We start from the raw sequence: 21,072 nt of genomic DNA, 5'->3' as shown, positions 1-21,072 counted from the left end.
GATGGATGAATTGACCTCATCAAAAAGCATTTAACTTTTGAAAATTTTGTTAACAGCACCTGAAGTAACAGGGTTAGACAGCAGCGTTCCCTACCAATTTTTCAAGTGCCCAAAGAACAATAGAACTTCTATGCATCGATTTTCAATCCTATGTCCAAAAAGAAGAAGGGATTCCATGTTCTTGAAACCACTCAGGCATATGAAACTTTTCATAGAGCACAGACCTTCATCTTTATGCAGTGATAGTTGTCTGAGCAGAGGAAGTATAGTAGGACTTCCGAGAGCTGAAATGAACAGGAACAGGAAAAGTATGGATTATGAATTAGTTGACAATCATGAAGTTTTGAAGCATTGGTGTAAAAGTTATTTGGCATAGTCCACGGCTCAAAATGTTGTAGCTCATAATACCTAATCATCGTAAGGCTGTCCTGCTGAAAATGAAACACATGGTATTCCGTTCAGTGGTTCCAATAAGAAACTGAATGGGTTATTATCAACGATAACAGTTCGGCAGAGATTCTTTGATAGACATGAGAGATCCTTCACATGCTCCTGATACTGCCTGTGATGTATACACCAGCAAGTTTTATAAAATAACAAAATAAGGTACAAACCTTTGAGCTCAAGCAGTCAAACATCAGAGATGCTAAATTTTCACCAATTTTATAATCACAAAGTGATCACAACAACCGAGAACATTATTCTCATACTATCTTGAAAGGAAAAAGAAGCATCATAGTATCAAGAAAAGGTTTGAGGAATGACATAAAAATAAAATCCACTTGAATAGGCCTCAACAGAAATCGTAGATACCATCACTAACTTATACAGTACAAACCCTAAAAGCACTAAAGTTTAATTTTGTGATTTAATGCATACATGTGTCGGGAACTGGAAAATCTGAATACCTTGAGATCTATATAAAAAAATGCATTTGCTGAGAAATGTTTTAAAACAACAGCATACCCAAACATAACAACACGGTGCAACCCAAGAACCAGGACAAGAAAGACAAATATTCAATCCTCAATTAAGCCCCAAACAACAGTTCAAGTCTAAATGAAAAGTTTACAGGTCCAAAACCTCAAGTGACTAAATCTTTTTGATTTTTTAAGTTACGGTGCTTTGGTGATACTAATAGAATGGTTATGTGATCTTCAGTTTATCAACTCTTAAACGAGGAACCTAAAGGGCAAGGGTACATGAGCCAATAAAAAATAATCTTACAAGTGCAAGATATCCTCACCTCTGCAGAAAGAATAAAGGTAAGGCCCACATTCAGTCACTCTTCCAGAAATGTAGATGTGCAGCCATTAGAATCAATCTTTCCCCTTAGACGACACTGTCACCAGCAAAAATGGTAAATCATCGATATTGAGTTCTTATACAGTTAAAGGATTTGACAAGTCCCTTTCCCTGATAACTTCCAAAACATGTGACTACACACATTCCCACCAGCACACACACAGCCACACCAAGTCACCAACCACCCAGTATGTGGTGGAAGTATTTGCCAAATCCCTTCCCCAAATAATCACACACAACAATACTTCCTAGATATTGACAAATTACCTAACAGAGTATGTAATCATACCCAACACTTGCTGTGATATCTCTTGACATGAGGTTAAACATGAAATCTGATGCAAGAGAAACCTGCACATCAAATGATGATATTAAACAAAATTATGATATAGCAGTGGTGACAGGTAACAACAAGATAGCCCCTATATCATACAAACATGACTTTCACACTGCCATATTTACAAGTCAAATATTACAAACGACATAGAACATGTTAACTATGTAAAACCAACATAAAGGAACTAGAGGACCTTATTTGTGACATAAATATCGCTATCGTAAAAAGCATCTTCTACCAAGGCTTGCAAAGAGCACACCAAAGACAGTGTAATATATCCATAGTAAAATATAACAAGCTAATTCCAATAGATAGAAAACAAGGGTCAATTTATAAAAATGACGAGCTTTTAGTTCCATCCAATCATTGTCCCATTATCTATAAACCCAAATCAATTGGAGCGTCACGGTTCCAGTTTTAGGTTTTTAACAAAAATCGTTTTAAACAATTTTAAGTTTTAAATGATTTTAAATTGTTTTTAAACGTTTTGGTTGATTTTTGGAAAATCTCATAAAACTATTGAACACTTAACAAAATTACCAAACTCTCCAAATATTTGGATCTACTTTAGACTATTAATATTTAATTGAAAATTTTAAAGTTATTAATTTATTTGTAATTAATTTGGATTATAGTTGGTAATTAGTATCATTTTTTTATTATATAGATATAAAACCAACATAAAAGGAACTAGATGGACCTTATTTGTGACATAAATTTCTTTCATTCGTAAAAGCATCTTCTACCACTTTTATAGAAAAGGCTTGCAAAGAGCACACCAAAGACGATTTATTAATATATCCATACCCTATAGAAAATAATTAGCTAATTTACGCTTTTTTTAGATAGAAAACCAAGCGGTTTAAAGTATAAATTGTTTTTGACGTATACCGCTTTTAGTTCAATACAAGCAATGGAACTTCAACTCACAAATATATTTGAAGTTGTGCCAAGTGTAATTATGTCCCCACTGGACTCCTTAATGGGTTCACTCCAATGTCTACTTCCACTGTCAGGATTGTGAACCGTCAGGGAGTTCAAAAGTGTCCCATTTAGGCTCCCCATGTCCACCAATTCCCATTTCAGTTTCTGTCAACAAAACATTAGAAATTTAGAATACTAAATACCATCTCGAAGAACCTCAAGAGTTGGAAAGATGCAAGACAGAGCACATGCAAATGAAAACACTTACATTTAAGTTCCAATTAATCATAGCATGTGTAGAGAAAAAAGAGTTTTTTCTGGTTTTCACGGTCGAGCGGCGCTAGCTACCAAGGCTTAGCTGGTGGTCGATGTTTTAGCGACTGAAGGCCGAGTTTTTTTGTGTGGCTTCACTTCAAGAATCTTAGATTTTGGTTTTTTTGGTATAAAAACAAAATTAGTTTTTTGGAAAACCTAACTTTTTCCAAAACCAAGAAAGAGAGAGATTATAAAGAGAGCAATTCTTTGTGAGTTGAGTGTTCATTCTTTGTGAGTGAATTGAGAGACTTGTAATCTCGTTACTCGGGACATCCGGTAAAAGCTTTGGAACTTTTGTGTAGAAGTAGGCAAATTGCCGAACCATGATATATCTCGTCTTGTGGTTTGTTCTTCCTTTACATTAAATTGTTTTACTTTATATGCTTGTTATTTGATATTGAGAAGTGTTGGGATATTGCTTGGAAGGTGTTGAAGTCTTGTCTAGTGTGAAGGATCAATCTTTGTATAGGATTGATCCGTTTGTTGTGGGTAACGTTGTTTCCACACTTATATATTCACATCAATTGGTATCAGAGCGTAGGTATACGACCTAGGATTTTGAGTTTAGTGCTCAAAATTTGTGTAGGCAAGGTGTTCGATTAAATTCGGAGGTGAAACTGTTTCTTTTGGGTTATTGTGTGTAACTTGAAAGATGGCTCCCAAGATGTCAAACGCAAGGTTTGAAGTAGAGAAGTTTAATGGGAAGAATAACTTTGGGATTTGGCAAGTCCAAGTAAAGGACATCCTCATCCAACAAGGTTTGCACAAGGCTTTAAAGGGGATTAAATCTAAAGGCGAAAGTATGAGTAATGATGATTGGGAAGAATTCGATCTTCGGGCTTGTTCATCAATCCGGTTATGTCTTGCTAATGAGGTTATGTATAGTGTGATGGGAGAAAATACATTGGTCGGTATTTGGTTCAAACTAGAGTCTATGTATATGACCAAGAGCATGACCGAACAAGATGTACCTTAAAAAGTGTCTTTATCGGTACATGATGGTCGATGGTTCAACGATGCAAGAGCACGTTAGTGAGTTCGTCGACGCCTAGCGGATTATTTGAATGTTGGTATGAAGATGGATGATGAGGATCAAAGCGGCATGTTTAATATTCTCCTTGCCGAGGAAAGCTATGAGCATCTAATGACTACATTCATGAACGAGAAGTCGCCGATCTTGACGAAGTTGAGTGCACTTCTTTCTTATGAGTTAATGAAGAAGACACGTGTAGAGAATAGCATTGATCGCAGTCGGGGCTAGTGGCAAGAGGAAATTCATATGAACGTAATTATTCAAGTAATGAGAATTCTAGGTCCAAGTCAAAGAAGCCTTTTAAAACATGTATGATCTACAATTGCAATGAAAAGGGACATTATGCAAGTAATTGTCCTCACCCAAGAAAGAGAACAAGAGAGATGGTCGGAAGAAAGGTAAAGCAAAAATTGAGGCAAATTATGCTTCGAGCTCACGAAGAGGATGAGTTGGTCCGTGTGTCCACACAAGACTATATGACCGAAAGGTGGATTCTTGATTCTGGATGTTCCTATCATATGTGCCCGAATAGAAAGTGGTTTACTTCTTATGAGAGCATTGATGGTGGTTCCGTTTTAATGGGTAATGACGTTGTTTGTAAGACGGTAGGAATTGGAACTATACGGGTCAAGATGTATGATGGTGTAGTGAGTACTTTAACCGATGTGAGACATGTTCCTGAGCTAAAGAAAAGTCTTATTTCTCTTGGTACCTTGGACTCCAAAGGCTACAAGTTTGTGGGCGAAGGTGGAGTCCTACATATTGTTAATGGCTCTTTAGTTGTTATGAAGGGTCAAAAATATAGAACCTTGTATACTCGATAGGTAGTACGGTGATAAAGCGATGTAGATGTGGGTGCATGTAGTAATGATTCCGAGTGCACTAAGATATGGCATATCGTTTAGGGCATATGAGTGAAAAGCGGTTTGTCCGAGTAAGGCTGGCGAGGGTTCTTGAAGAACTTGAAGAAGCCAAGTATGGGGTTAAATGAGCATCAAGCAGATATGGGAAGTAGTGCGATAGTCAAGTTCAAGTCAAGCAAGCAACACGACAACGAGGCATCCTTGACTATGTGCATCACGGATGTTTGGGGACCCTCCAAGGTGGCTTCCAAGGGGAGGTAACCGCTATTATGTCTCATTCATTGATGATCATACTCGCTATATGTGTGGGTGTATATGATGAAATCGAAAGATGAAGTGTTTGAGACATTTAAGAAGTGGAAGGCAAGGGTTGAGAATCGCACGGATAGGAAGGTAAAGACATTACGGTCCGACAATGGTAATCGAAAGTATACCTATGGACCTTTCCAAGAGTTTCAGGCGTAAATGTGGAATTTCAAACACCGGATACCAGGGGGGCACGCCAATGAGAATGGAATGGCAGAGAGGATGAATAGAACTTTGCTTGAAAGAGCAAGATGTTTATTATCTAATGCCCCAGGCAAAGAAAAGTATGATGCAAAGGGTCCATGGCGCGGTGGCGTGCATTATGTCTGATAGGTCACCGCATCGACTATAGATTGCAAGACACCTTATGAGGTGTGGTCGTAACCCGGTGATTATAGTATTTTGCGAGTGTTTGGATCGACATGACTTACTACCATGTGAGGGACGACAAGCTAGATCCTAGAGCTAAGAAGGCCATATATTCTTAAAGCATAAAATGGGGTAAAGGGATATAGATTGTGGTGTCTAGAAGACCACAAGTTCCCCGGGTCAATAGAGATGTTACCTTTGATGAGACTTACGTGTTATCTTCGGTAGCCGGAAGTAGGAAGGTGGGCAGAATGGTGAGTCTATAGAAGTTCAAGCTACTGAGCTTGAGTTGTCTGATGCAGCAGATGACTGGTTAGATCATGATGAGGTACCAAATCATGGAACCACATAGCAACAGGAAGAAGAGCAAGAGCATCCATGAACTTGTAGTGGTGAATCTTAGGCCACGAGACAAGTTAAAGAAGTGCACAAGTATGGGCACGAAGCCGTGAAACACTATGGTCAGGTGGATTTAGTGGCATATGCACTGAATATCGAAGATGATGAGCCAGATAGCTTCAAGGAAGCTGTTAGAGATGCTCATTACAGAGATTGGTTGGTAGCTATGCAAGCAGAGATGGAATCTCTTGATAAAAATCACACATGGGACCTAGTTTTATTGCCAAAGGGCAAAAGGACTATCGGCAGTAAATGGGTGTTCGAAAGAAAGAGGTCCTTCCCCGAGTCCGGATAAAGATCGGGTACAAGGCAAGAGTGGTAGCAAAGGGTTTTTCACAGAAGGAAGGAGTCGACTACAATGAGGTATTTTCCCCGGTGGTCAAACATACGTCCATTCGTGTGTTATTGAGTTTAGTTGCTCACTTCAACTTGGAGTTAGAGCAACTTGATGTGAAAACTGCTTTCTTGCATGGGGACTTGGAAGAAGAGATCTATATGAGACAACCTGAAGGGTTTGTCGCGTTCTTGAAAGAAGATTATGTATGCAAATTGAATCGGTCACTGTACGGGTTAAAGCAATCACCCAGGCAATGGTACAAGCGCTTTGACACATTCATGATGCAACATAAGTACACCCGAAGTAAGTATGACTGCTGTGTCTACTTTAGAAGGCTTTGTGGTAATGACTTCATCTATCTCCCCTTTATTATGTGGATGACATGCTTATTGCTTCCAAAAGCATGGTGGAGATAGACAAGTTGAAATCTCAACTTAGCTCTGAGTTTGAGATGAAAGACTTAGGTGGAGCCAAGAAGATACCGGGCATGGAGATTGACAGAGATAGGAAGAAGCAACGAATAGTTGTATCTCAGAAGAAATACATTCAGAAAGTAATTTCTCGATTTGGTATGGAGAATGCAAAGTCGGTTTCTACACCTTTAGCTGGGCATTTTAGGCTTTCATCTAAGTTCTCTCCTAGTTCGGTGGAGGAACAAAAGCATATGGCAAATGTTCCTTATGCAAGTGTCGTGGGCAGTTTGATGTATGTTATATGGGTGTGCTGCGCCGGACATTTCCACAGCAGATTAGTGTTGTCAGCAGGTATATGGCAAATCCTGGGAAGCAACATTGGGAGGCAGTGAAATGGGTACTAAGGTACTTGAAGTGTACCTTGGATGTGGGATTAGCTTATGGTGGAGGCACTTGTTATGTCAGTGGGTTTGTGGATTCGATTATGCGGTGATCTAGATAGGCGACGATCGACTCACCGGTTATGTGTTTATGATGCATGGTGCACCGGTTAGTTGGAGGTCTATGCTAGGCTACAATTGCTCTATCTACTACCGGAGGCGAGTATATGGCAGTGGCAGAGGCTGTGAAAGAGGCATTATGGCTTCGAGGTCTTCTAGATGATTTGGGTATTGAGCAGAACAGTGTTGCTTTGTATTGTGATAGTCAGAGTGCTATTCATTTGGCGAAGAACCAAGTTCATCATGGTCGGACCAAGCATATTGATGTCCGTTATCACTTTATACGGGATGTCGTTGAGGATGGTGATGTAGCACTTGAGAAAGTAGACACCCATGACAATCCTGCTGATATGCTGACAAAAGTTGTCACCGGAGTTAAGTTCCAACACTGTTTGGACTTGCTCCAAATCCTACATGTTTGAAAAAGCCCTGTGTGGACATAGCCCTTCGGGGCAGTTGATCGCGAAGTCTTCCTTCTTTGGAGGTGTTCCTACTGGATGTGATCTTGCTGGATGTGTTCGGCTTGGTTTTATGTATTAAAACCTCACCGAGGTGGAGAATGTAGAGAAAAAAGAGTTTTTTCTGGTTTTCGGTCGGGGCCGAGCTACCAAGGCCAGAGTAAAGCGACTTCGCTCATGGTCCAAGATGTTTTTGGCGCGACCCACGCGAAGGCGCCGCCAGCCTCGAGTCCTTTTGTGGGCTTAGGGTTTAGGGTTAGTTAGAATGTCATTCTAAATTATCTAGTGCTCTAGCTGAATGTAAGAATCGTATTAACTTTAGCTAAATTATCGCTAGTTAGAATCCACTTTAGAAGGATTCTAGCTGAATGTCGCAAATCTTTTATAAAGAAAAAAAATAGTAATAAAAACAGTAGTATTATTGGAGCCTTCAACAGGATGTCCCCTATTTGGACCAACTATGTGCAACAGATCATTTAGAAATTTACATAAACGCAAAGAATTCGTAACGGTAATAAGAGAATGATTGACAACTACTGAGAACGTATATAGATATATTAGGAAGAGAAAAGAACCTTGCCTCTATATTTTTCAATGAAGCAAGTGCTACACAAGCTGTAGAAAGCAGCAACTTTTCCCTTAAATTTGATAGACAATTGAACAGAATTTTTTATATTAGTTATTCAACCCCTGCAACATATTTATCACATTGTTATGATAATTCCTAATAAAGTACTAAAATATTATTAATACGCACATCACAGTGAACCGTATACCAGTTACTTTATTTGATTGTTCATTAAACAATACTAAGGAACACTATTATTAGCTATGCTCATAACTAAGGACAACTACTTCATACTTTTTTGTCTTTCCCTATTTGAGGCAATGAGATATCCATACAATTCTTAAAAGCATGACTTTCTTCCATCTCTCCCCTCGAACCATAAAAATAGAAGCGCGCGAACTCTCTCACTATCAAAAATTCACTTCATGTTATTTTAAGCTTGCTAGGTAGTAAGTACATTAAGCAATTATGGTTTTAATACTGAACCTCTTTTAAATTAATCACTTCCCAAAATCTACCCAACTCTAAATATAATTAAGGACGTACTATTTGATTAGTTGTGTGAATGTTGGGATTTGCTAAGCACTCCTGAAGGCCTTTTAGAGCTATGATCATTCTAACTTTTTGACGTGGAAAATTGATCCATAGTGTTACTTTATTTTCAGTAATTAAATAGTGTTGATCAGCTTATTTGAATATTTCCTTTATTTTCATTTTCTCCTTAGCCATTGCTAATATAGTGACAAACGAGCTTTCCCCAAGGTTCTAGATCCCCTTGAAGCACACTACAGTGGAGTGTATACCCACTGCTCATCCCCTTTACTCTTTAGGACAACAAGATAATGGAATCTGTCCTACCATGAAAAGGTAGGCCCGCAATATACACTCATTTCCAATGTTCAACCCATATCCAGCCCATATTCAAATATTTATCTATCTATTTCTAATATTGACCATTTCCAATATTCTATCTAATAAAGAGTTTGTTTCTAATACAACTTGTACTAACCTTACAACTCCAAAAGTGACAAATAGACTTAGTATTCTAATTGTATATGACTTCTAAGACAAAAAAAAAAAAAAAAAAAAAAAAAAAAAAAAAAAAAAAAAAAAAAAAAAAAAAAAAAAAAAACACATTCTTCGGGCGATTCTTCCTAATAAAGCGGATACTTCGGATCCCGCTTGGACGAAACGAAAAATATTGTCGATAAATAGAAGCACGTCTTGTTCATTAACATCCCGAAATATTCCGCCATGGTTAGGGCAGTCAAACCAACTCTCATACGAGCTCCGGCGGTTCATTCATCGACCATAGACTAGAGCTACTTTTGATTCGAAATATTTTGTTCATTAATCACTCTCGATTCTTTCATTTCCATGTAAAGATCATTTCCTTCAGCGAACGTTACGCCCACTCACCAAATACGGATACACCTCCATGAGCTTTGGCAATGTTGTTGATCAATTCCATGATGAGTAATCGCTTTTACCCACTCCACCCCGAATAGCCCGATTTTTCCTCCACGGCGATAAGGAGCTAAAAGATCCACTACTTTAATCCCCATTTCAAAAATAGATAATTTGGTATCTAAGCGTATAAAGGCAGGAGATCTATGAATAGGAGATGTTGTGCGAAGTATCTCTGAGGACCCAAATTATCAACGTGTTCTCCAAGAACATTGAAAATTGGTCCGAGAGTCGCCTCCACCGACCGAACACTCGAGGAGGAGCTCCCCGTGTCAATCACTTCCATTCCTCTCATCGACCGTCTGTCGCGACTCATAGCTACAGACCCTAACTTCGATTATTTCCTAATAATTGCTGTACCTCGCAAGTTACGTTAATTTGTGGCCAACAAGATCTTGACCTTTAACTACCAAAGCATTGTAAATATTAGGCATCTTTCCCACGGAAAGGATACATCGATACGGACCAATTATTTGAGCGAACGCCCGAGGTTTTTCTTCAAGTGCGGAAACCCGTGACCAGAAATAGTAGGATTTATTTTCATAATAATAATAAAGTATTATATGTCGAAATTTTTTGCAAAACAGTAATAAAATAAAAAATGTCCGATAGCAAGTGGGTCGGTTAATTCAATAAGAAATGGAAGTGAGTACTCTATTTTGTTGGTACCATCCAACTGAATCCAATTCAATTGTTTACTCATTCAATGAGTGCATTTTCAAAAATAAAGTAGATGGATAAGAATTATTATGATTCATCATTTTTATGACATTGGCCGCTGTTTTTTATTTCATCATATCTATTTACACTTGTTCTTTTTATACTTATATATAATACCTTTTTTTCATTCATGGATAAATTCCACATATTTTCACATCTAGGATTTAGATATACAACTACAACATATATCACTGTCAAGAGTTAATTTCTTTTTATTTAGATATTTACTTAATTTATATATATATATATTTACAAAGTGAGTGATTCAAAACTTGCAAAAAAGGGGATTGGGTTGCGCCATACATATAAAATAGTATACAATAATGATGTATTTGGCGAATCAAATACCATGGTGTAATAACGAACCATTCAATTAGTTGATAAGATTTGTTGATAATTTTGTGAAGGATTCTGTGAAAGGTTTTCATTAAAGCCTAATCCATGTCGAGTAGACCTTGTCCTTGTGAGAATTCTTAATTCATGAGTTATAGGGAGGGACTTATGTCACCACAAACAGAGACTAAAGCAAGTGTTGGCTTCAAAGCGGGCGTTAAAGATTACAAATTGACTTATTATACTCCTCAATATACACCCAAAGATATCGATACTTCTGGCAGCATTCCGAAAGTAACTCCTCAACCCGGAGTTCCACCGAAGAAGCATATGCCAGAAATGCCGAATCTTCTCTACAGGTACATGGACAACCGTGGTGGACCGATGGACTTACCAGCCTTGATCGTTACAAGGACGATGCTACGACATCGAGCCGTTGCTGGAGAAGAAAATCAATATATTTGTTATGTAGCCTATCCTTTAGACCTTTTGAAGAGGGTTCTCGTTACTAACATGTTTACTTCCATTGTGGGTAATGTTTTTGGGTTCAAAGCCACGCTTCTACGTTTGGAGGATCTGCGAATTCCTGTTGCTTATGTTAAAACTTTCGGGGCGCCCCATGGTATCCAAGTTGAGAGAGATAAATTGAACAAGTATGGTCGTCCCCTATTGGGATGTACTATTAAACCAAAATTGGGATTATCCGCTAAGAACTACGGTAGAAGCGGTTTATGAATGTCTCCCGGTGGACTTGATTTTACCAAGGATGATGAGAACGTGAACTCCCAACCATTTATGCGTTGGAGAGACCGTTCCTATTTTGTCTTTGAAGCAATTTATAAAGCACAAGCCGAAACCAGTGAAATCAAAGGACATTACTTGAATGTGGGTACATGCGAAGAAATGATAAAAAGGGCTGTATTTGCCGAGAGTTGGGAGTGCCCATCGTAATGCATGACTACTTAACGGGGATTCACCGCAAATACTAGCTTGTCTCATTATTGCCGAGATAATGGTCTACTTCTTCACATTCACCGCAATGCATGCAGTTATTGATAGACAGAAGAATCATGGTATACATTTCCGTGTACTAGCTAAAGCGTTACGTATGTCCGGTGGAGATCATATTCACTCTGGGACCGTAGTAGGTAAACTAGAAGGGGAAAGAGAGATCACCCTAGGCTTTGTTGATTTACTACGCGACGATTTTATTGAAAAAGACCGAAGTCGCGGTATTTACTTCACTCAAGATTGGGTATCTCTACCAGGTGTTTGCGCTTTGTTGCTTCAGGGGGTATTCACGTTTGGCATATGCCTGCTTTGACCGAGATCTTTGGGGATGATTCCGTACTACAGTTCGGTGGAGGAACTTTAGGACACCCTTGGGGAAATGCACCGGTGCCGTAGCTAATCGAGTAGCCCTAGAAGCCCGTGGTACAAGCTCGTAATGAGGGACGGATCTTGCTCGTGAAGGTAATGAAATTATCCGCGAGGCTTGCAAATGGAGCCTTGAACTAGCTGCTGCTTGTGAAGTATGGAAGGAGATCAAATTGAATTTGAAGCAATGGACACTTTGTAATCGTAATCTAGTAATTTAATTACCGCTCGTTACCTTAATTGAATTGCAATTAAACTCGGCTCAATTCTTTTAGTAAAAGAATTGAGCCGAACTGAATAAAGAATGAGGCCCGTAGTTACTATATTTTTCATATCATATATAATTTAATTATTAAGAATAAACAACCAAAATGTGTCTTTCTATTGTTGGATCCATAATTAATCCTATGGGTCTTGGGATTGGTAGATTATTTGATATTTATATACCGTGGATTGAGCCAAGGAGCACAACGCCCCTACCCACCCCCGTTATATTGTCCTTTTCGTAAGGTGTTGCACTAGAAACTTATTATTGTACGAAATTATAAGAAAAGTAATTCTTCATATTTATAATATAAGAATATATATAATATAAGAGAGAAAAAATATTTATCTTTTCGATGAAAATTTGTTCACAACATGGGAGAAACCTCTCTTTATATTTCGAATTGAAGAAGGGGTGCCATCATCTATAGTGAAGTGATACCCCGATTTACACAATAGAATCATTTCTTTCAATACTTACTCGTTATTAGTTAATGATCCTAGTTATTGGATCTATATGCTTATTCCGAGAGGAAATTTTCAAATGATTATTCATCGAACGGCTATTCATCTATTGTATTTTCATTCAAATAGGGGGCAGGAAGGCTCTATGGAAAAATGGTGGTTCAATTCAATGTTGTCTAAGGAAGAGTTAGAACACAGTGTGGGCTAAGTAATTAAATCACTAGCGGTATTGGTCCCATTGAAAATACCAACGGGAGTGAAGACCCCCGTTATGAATAATATGATTCATGGTTGGGATGATAGCTCTAATAATGTTGATCATTTTTTTTGGTATCGAGAGACATTCGGAGTTTGATCTCGATGACACTTTTTTAGTTAGGGATAGTAATGGTGAAAATTATTCCATATATTTTGATATTGAAAATAAAATTTTTGAGATTGAAAATGATCGCTTCTTTTAAAGTGAACTGGAAAGTTTTTTTCTAGTTATCCAAATGATGGGTTTAAGAGTGACAATCACTACTATGACCGTTACATGTATGATACTCAATATAGTTGGAATAATCACATTACTAGTTGCATTGAGAATTATCTTCGATTCTGAAATAAATATGGATAGTTCCATTTCAAGCGGTAGAAACAATTACAGTAAGAGTTATATTTATAGTTACATTTGTAGTGAAAGCGTAAATAGTATTGACATGGCGAGAGTTTCAAATATACAAACTAGCGCAAATGGAAGTGATTTCGATATGATAGGAAGATATTGATCTTGATATAAGCAAAAAAATAGGCATTTGTGGGTTCAATGCGAAAATTGTTATGGATTAAATTATAAGAAATTTTTTAGGTTAAAACTTAATATTTGTGAACAATGTGGATATCATTTGAAAATGAGTGGTTCGAGAAAGAATCGAACTTTTGATTGATCCGGGCACTTGGGGTGCTATGGACGAGGACATGGTTTCCGTGGATCCCATTGAATTTCATTTGAGGAGGAGGAACTCTATAAAGATCGTATTGATTCTTATCAAAAAAAAGTGGTTAAGCGAGGTTTTCAAACAGGCATAGGTCAACTAAACGGTATTTCCATAGCAATTGGGATTATGGATTTTCAGTTTATGGGGGCAGTATGGGATCCGTAGTAGGCTGAGAAAATCACCCGTTTGATCGAATATGCTACTAATAGATCTCTACCTCTTATTATAGTGTGTGCTTTGCCAAGATGCAAGAAGGAAGTTTGAGCTTGATGCAAATGGCTAAAATATCTTCAGCTTCATATGATTATCAATCAAATAAAAAATTATTCTATGTAGCAATCCTTACATCTCCTACAACCGGAATGTGTTTATTCTTCCGCTGTAAAAAACCCACCATCCCTTTTTAGAGAGGCAGCCAAGACTTTTGATCGGCATCTCGCAAATGATTCTCCGGCAGGTATTGTGGTTTCTGATGGTCCTTGCTTCGGTGATTTGCAGTGGCGTTTATCGACACTCCCAGTACGTCTTGGTGGGCTAGGTATTTATTGTGCCACTGATGTCTCTACTTTTGCTTTTGTGGCCTCTCGTTGTCAGACTTCTGAGCTTCAGAACCACATTCTTCGGAGTTGTGGGCCAGTGCCTTTGGATGAGATTCTTGATGTTGCTAGCAGTGCATTGAGTATGTGTCTGCCCGATTTTGACCTCGGTTATTGTGAATGCTACCGTCCCCTCAAAACCACAAAAAGTTTTGGCGGAAGCATTCTATGGTAAGATTGTTGCTGGTCTTGAGAGGGAGTTTGTGTTATCTGCTCGTCAAAAAGCAGTCATTGGATGCTTGGAAATCCGAAACGCAAAAGATTTTCTACTTGCTATTCCGATGGAGGGACTTGGGAAAGATATGTCGCCCGGTGGAGTATCGTTCTATTCTCGATGCACCGTCTCATGATTCCTTTGTACTCGATGGTGGTCTATGCCCCGTTTGCAAAAAGAGTAGACTAGATGCTTTCGGGGACCATGCAGACATTGCGGACATTTTCGGGTTTCAAATACCGACATGATTATGTCGGAGATATTTTATGTGATGCATTCGGAGGGGGGTACAAGTGAAAAAGGAGGCTCCCGTTAATTTTCTCACCGATCCGAATGAGGGAAGATCTACATCGCCCTGCGGATGTATTGATCTACATTGGTCCGAGGGGAGACATCGTGTGTTGATGTGGAGCCTCTCTCCGTTGGTAGGGCTTGGGAATGGAGTCTTTGAGGTGGGAGAAGCCTAAGAGAGCGTGGCGGGGAAGATAGAGAAGCATGAGGAAGCTTGTATAGCTAACCAACATTGTTTCATTCCGTTTAGTTTTGACACTTTCGGTTTCTTGGAACAATATCGGTTGAGCTTTCAAGAGTTTTAAGGTTATGGACTTGCGTTAATTTGGTTCCAACGAAGTTTGTGTTTAGAAGGATAGGATTTGCTATTCGAGGAAAGGACTTTAGCTGACTTGTTGCACGCTTGTCCTAATTATTTGTAATCCTCGTTATCATTATCAATAAAATTTCCACTTAAAAAAAAAAAAAAAAAAAAAAACATATATAGCCAGCCCTTATTCAAATATCTATTTCTAATAAAGAGTTTGTTTCTAATACAACTTCTACTAACCGTACAACACCAAAAGAAGCAAATAGAGTTAGTAATGTAATTGTATAGGACTTCTAACACAAAAAATATACATGTATATATATAGATTCCGATCACATAAAACATAATTCTTTCCCCATAGAAGAGCAGCCGAGCAGTGATAGCAAAAGCTTAAAATAAAAAGGTCAAACTCTCGCATCTTTAGTTTTTTTTCTCCTAAATTTTGTTTCTTCAACTTTTGTTTATGTAACTTCTATGTAACTTTTTTATTTGGGATAGGATATGTAACTTATTTTAAACTTTTAATAGATCTGAATGATTTTTTAATATATTTTTTTATTACCCTTTATAGTTTTTCCTCTCCTTTTATGTTTTGACAACATGAAAAACAATTTCAAAAGCATATTACCTTAGAAGAAAACAATGCAAAGTTCATCTAGATATTGCCTCTTCATTCTAGCGTACAAACTCAGACACTACAGTACCACATATCTTCTGGTGTGTAACAAGGGCAGTGAAGCTCCTTTAGAGCGCCCAATTGTTCCAGCTAATTTAGATTGTTGGCGTTAACCATCCCAGTGCTTGCTACTTGCCTTATTGCCACCTGCAATGAATATTGATTCATTTTTATTTCTTGAACAGTATACAGTTCACTTAGACCCCAATCTGAAAAGATTACCCCATTAACAAGATGCTAAAAAAGGCAACTCCCAAAAGAAAGATTACAGAGTAATGGTAGCCTTCACAAAGGCAATAGTAATTGAACAAAGATTGGCTCTGAGTATGCTAACTGGAGCACTTTCAGTGCGTAAAAGAGCATTAGAGAACTAGAGCGCAATACCACATATCTGCTGGTGTGTGACGAGTGCAGTGAAGCTCCTTTAGAACGCCCAATTGTTTCAGTTGATTCAGATTGTTGGCTTTCAGCACATAGTTCTTGTTAGGAATATACAACTTAATTGTACTTACTCTTTACCAATTACCAAACTATACAAACCTTTTCTCTTGTAAGTGTCTTGTACTTCTTAATTAAATCCAAGCCTAGTGTAGATACACTATATCCTTAAGATAGATTTTCCCCCTCACGGTGCTTGAAGGTTGATGGGAAACTGTCTCCCAAGATAGAACGGATTTCCTTCTATAGAAAGCTAGCACTTCAATTCTATAGAATCAGCGAACACAACATAGTATTTGACTAAGAACAGGGGGAGAAGAGAAAGATCAGAACTCTGTGTGATCTGGTGTGTCTTTCTCTCTAAATTCATCCACTATTTATAGGTGAGTAGTGCCTCTTCAAACAACGGTGACTCTTTGGGAAAAAGTAAGCAACTCTTTGAAAAGTCACATGTTTGAAAAAAGACACACCATTTCATTTATAAAGCACTATTTCAAAGTGCCTATTTCGAAGGTCACACCTTTTCGGCATGATGCACTGTTTCAAACCAGTTCACATTTCGAAAGGTCGCACCTTTTCGGCATAATGCACTGTTTTGAACCAGTGCATCCTTTTGAAAAGGTTTTTCTCACTTTACGTACTGTTTCTTTTCAGAAACCCATTTCAGATCAATATGGGATAACTTAGGAGACAAATTACTCATTCATATCTCAAATGGATTTGAGCAAATCATTTTTCTAACAATCCCCCACATGAATGAAAATTTGGCTTCTTCTATCATAAACATCAGATTTCTATTCTTTTACAAATGAAAGGATACCGCATCAGGTCAAGTAGCATGGGAGGCCTTGAACTTGCCTTAGTGAAAGATGATCGGATTTAATTAGACGATCGGTAGACTTCAATTAATGTCCTTGAACTGTAACCACCGTTTGTATAAACCTAGACAATCATCTTCACGTTAGTAAATCTTGTTGGTTCTCACGCGTTTGTGTTCATTTTGGCCTCGAACACTTCTTGGTTTTGAGATAGTGCTTTTTGAGACATTTGCCTTTAAAATTCTCATAGAAGCGGTCCCACTTTCGCGACTAACATAGGTGATTTCTATAAAAAGTATCCTGCAATACTCCACTTGGATAACATAACTTTCCAAGATATAGTAAATCATTAAAAGCTGGACTTATCCTGGTTCTCACGGCAGATATCCACTGTCTTATATAGGAATGGGTTATAGTATAATATTACTCTCCAGTGCTAACTGAGTCACAAACATAATTCAGTTGGCCCATTGAACCTAGATCTTGGGATCTCCAGTCAACTAGGTTGGTTTTTCCATTATGATGACTCTTTGTTGATTATCTCAAAGGCTTTAAGCCCATTCTCCTTGATAATATTTTTACTTGCTCTCTTGTTAAACCTTTTGTAAGCGGATCCGCAATGTTATCTTTTGACCTTACATAGTCGATTGAGATAACTCCATTTGAGAGCAATTGTCTAACGGTGTTATGTCTACGACGTATGTGTCAAGACTTCCCGTTATACATGCTACTCTGTGCTCTTCTAATAGCAGATTGGCTGTCATAGTGTATAAACACTGCTGGCACAGGTTTAGCCCAGTTTGGAATATCCTCTAAGAAATTTTGAAGCCACTCTACTTCTTCTCCAGCCTTGTCCAATGCAATGAATTCTGATTCCATAGTGGACCTCGCTATGCACGTTTGTTTTGAAGATTTCCAAGAAACAGCTGCACCTCCAAGTGTAAAGACATATCCACTTATGGACTTTGAGTCTTTAGTGTCAGATATCCAATTAGAATCGCAGTACCCTTCTGGAACGGCTGGATATCTTGTATAGTGTAGACCAAAATTCTGAGTATACTTTAAGTATCCCAAAACTCTCAGTATGGCAGTCCAATGATCTCTACTAGGATTACTCGTATATCGACTTAGCTTGCTCACAGAGTATGCTATGTCAGGCCTTATACAGTTCATGACATACATTAAACTGCCAAGTATACGAGAGTATTCTAGTTGAGATATGCTATCTTCAGTATTTTTGGCTAAATGAAGATTTACGTCAACTGGTGACCTTTTTGGTGTGATGTTATATTTCTTAAACTTTTCAAGAATCGTCTCAATGTAATGAGATTGTGATAAAACAAGTCCATCCTCTGTCCTAGAGATCTTAATTCCTAGGATAACATCAGTGACACCTAAATCTTTCATGTTAAACTTACTAGACAACATTTGTTTTGGTTGATTTTATGACATTCATGTTACTACCCAAAATTAGCATATCGTCTACATAGAGACAAACAATGACACATTCCTTTTGAGTGCTTTTGACATAGACATACTTGTCACACTCATTTATTTTGAAACCGTTTGACAACATTGCATTGTTAAATTTCTCATGTCATTGCTTAGGTGCTTGCTTTAATCCATATAAAGATTTAACAAGCTTGCAAACTTTCCTTTCTTGTCCAGGAGCAATAAACCCTTCGGGTTGTTCCATGTATATTTCTCCATCTAACTCACCATTCAAGAATGTCGTCTTTACATCCATTTGATGTATCTCAAATCCATGTATTGATGCTATTGCTATTAGCATCCTTATGGAAATTATTCTTGTAACTGGAGAGTAAGTGCCAAAATAATCCAATCCTTCATTTTGTCTAAAGCCTTTAACCACAAGTCTAGCTTTATACTTGTCGATTGATCCATCAGTCTTAAATTTCTTTGTAAATATCCACTTATATCCCAAAGTCTTGGAACCTGGTGGTAAATCCACCAATTCCCATGTATGATTTTGCATTATGGATTCAATCTCGCTATTTATTGCTTCTTTCCAATAAGTAGCTTCTGGAGATGACATTGCCTCCTTGAACGTTTGAGGATTATTTTCCAACAAGTATGTTAGAAAATCAGGTCCAAAATACGTTGACGTCCTTGACCTTTTGCTACATCTAGGTTTCTCCTCAATTTCGCTTTGTGTAGGATGGTTACTAATTATAGCGTCTAAAGTTCTTGAGAGGAAATTAACCGGCCTAAATAAACAGGCTAATTAAATCCTATTTTACTTATACTAATACTCGCAAGCGCACGAGGTCTATCGTAATAGGTGCGCAAGAACGAGGTCGATCCCACAGAGATTGCGTGTTGGGTACAATTGAATACTAAAATAGTACTTAACCTAATCCGAACTATATTGGTTTATGAAATTTTGATTAACTAGTAACTAGTCCTATTTAACTTAATTATGAAAACTATAAAATTTATATTAAAGTATCAGTGGAAAGGATACTAAGGCATTCGAATTCACCCTAGACTGTTGTAAGTTTTCCTAATTTAATTAATTCAAAGTTCTCTTTTAATTAAGAGTAGCACGAGGAAAAGATAATCCTAGCTTTCTCAAAGATGTGAACGTTGAGCTCCTATATAAATCTATATATGGGTTTGATTGAGTTTCAACAAACGAGAATATAAACTCCTAGCAAAAATCGTCTTCTTACAGTACGACTTCTCACAAGTTTACGTAAACGATAAAAATGATGTTTTGATAAAAACAGAATATTAATCAAACTATTAACTAGTCCAGTCATGGCATAACATGCAAGATATAATCAATGAAGGTAAACCACTAATATCAATATGAAAACAATCAATGAATCTTTAACTTCCGAAAACAGTGAATCAATTAAACAGTATAAACCTACGCAAGTCTAGGGCTTCCTCTAAGCCTTAGCTTATAGTTTAGCCACACATAATAACTGGAACCATAAAACCGAAGAAATAAAACTCCCTTAACAAGACCATAGCCTACTGTGAAGTCTTCTCCTTCTCTCTGGTCAGGTCGCGCCTCCACGCTCTGTGCTGGTTTGGTTCTGCCTTCTTTTCCAGCCAAGAGAGCCTTTTCTTTACTGCTCTCCAGCGACCTCCTTCTTCCTTTTCGGTCTCCAGCTTCAGCCGATCTTCACTGGTTTGTTTACTGTTCTCCTCCCTTTCAGCCAAGAGCCGCCCTCTATCACTCACTGCTGTCACCTTGCGTTCCAGCACCAGCCAAGAGAGCCTTCCTTCCCTGCTGTGTTCTACGTTTTTCCCAGCCAAGAACGACGACCTCCACTCGTTTCCTGTTCTGCTACGCTTCCAGCCAAGAGGCGCCCCCCTCACTCACTGCTGTCGCCCCCACTTTATATGCGAGAATCCTCTTTAAAAGGAAACTCCTTTTTTTCTTTCGGTATGGGTTCGGCAGTTCCCTTTTTTGTCTTTGGGAAGGTTCTCTTTTGGTCGGGATAAAAAGGCGGGGTTTTCGGGATTTTGAAGTCTGTTCGCGATGGAGAAAGAAAGATCGGTTCCTACAGTGCTTCTCGGCTAGACAAGAAATGGTGTGACCCTTAGTTAGTGGGTATGGGCTTTTGAGTATATGGGCTTTGTAATCTGGTTATGGGCTGGTCTCTTTAGTTGCTAAGAATTGGCTTGGCACACATGGTCCAATTTTAGGCTATTGGACCTAGACTAAACTTTAGGCCCAAATTCCATTTCCTTTTATTTCCTCTTGTCTTTACTCACATGCTTTAACCAGGCCCAACCAGATTAGGGGAACTCATGCCACTGACATCCCGAATCTCGACAATTTCCACACTTTTAATCATGTTAAGTCCAATTCCTGTAAAACCACCAAAAATACACTAACTAAATCAAACGAATAAATTAAACGAACTAACTAATATAAAATTGAGCGTGAATAATGTAATATTTATGCGCTTATCAAATACCCCCAAACTTACATTTTGCTAGTCCTCAAGCAAAACTAAA

The 21,072-nt window shown here is 38.1% G+C and overlaps 1 pseudogene across 1 annotated transcript in view; it reads right to left on the bottom strand.

Moving 5' to 3' along the window:
* LOC147476743 (mitochondrial dicarboxylate/tricarboxylate transporter DTC-like) overlaps positions 1–230 on the bottom strand; it is a 29,489-nt pseudogene extending 29,259 nt beyond the window's left edge. Inside the window, exons 1-2 of the transcript XR_015209777.1 lie at positions 225–230; positions 60–90 (exon numbers count right to left, since the gene is read on the bottom strand). The product of XR_015209777.1 is annotated as a mitochondrial dicarboxylate/tricarboxylate transporter DTC-like (transcript). The remainder of the gene's footprint in view (positions 1–59; positions 91–224) is intronic.
* Positions 231–21,072: the final 20,842 nt, after the last annotated feature.

This window comes from Coptis chinensis, chromosome 9, assembly GCF_015680905.1.
Source record: "Coptis chinensis isolate HL-2020 chromosome 9, ASM1568090v1, whole genome shotgun sequence".
NCBI classification, from domain to species: domain Eukaryota; kingdom Viridiplantae; phylum Streptophyta; class Magnoliopsida; order Ranunculales; family Ranunculaceae; genus Coptis; species Coptis chinensis.
This window is presented reverse-complemented; position numbering and strand designations above follow the sequence as displayed.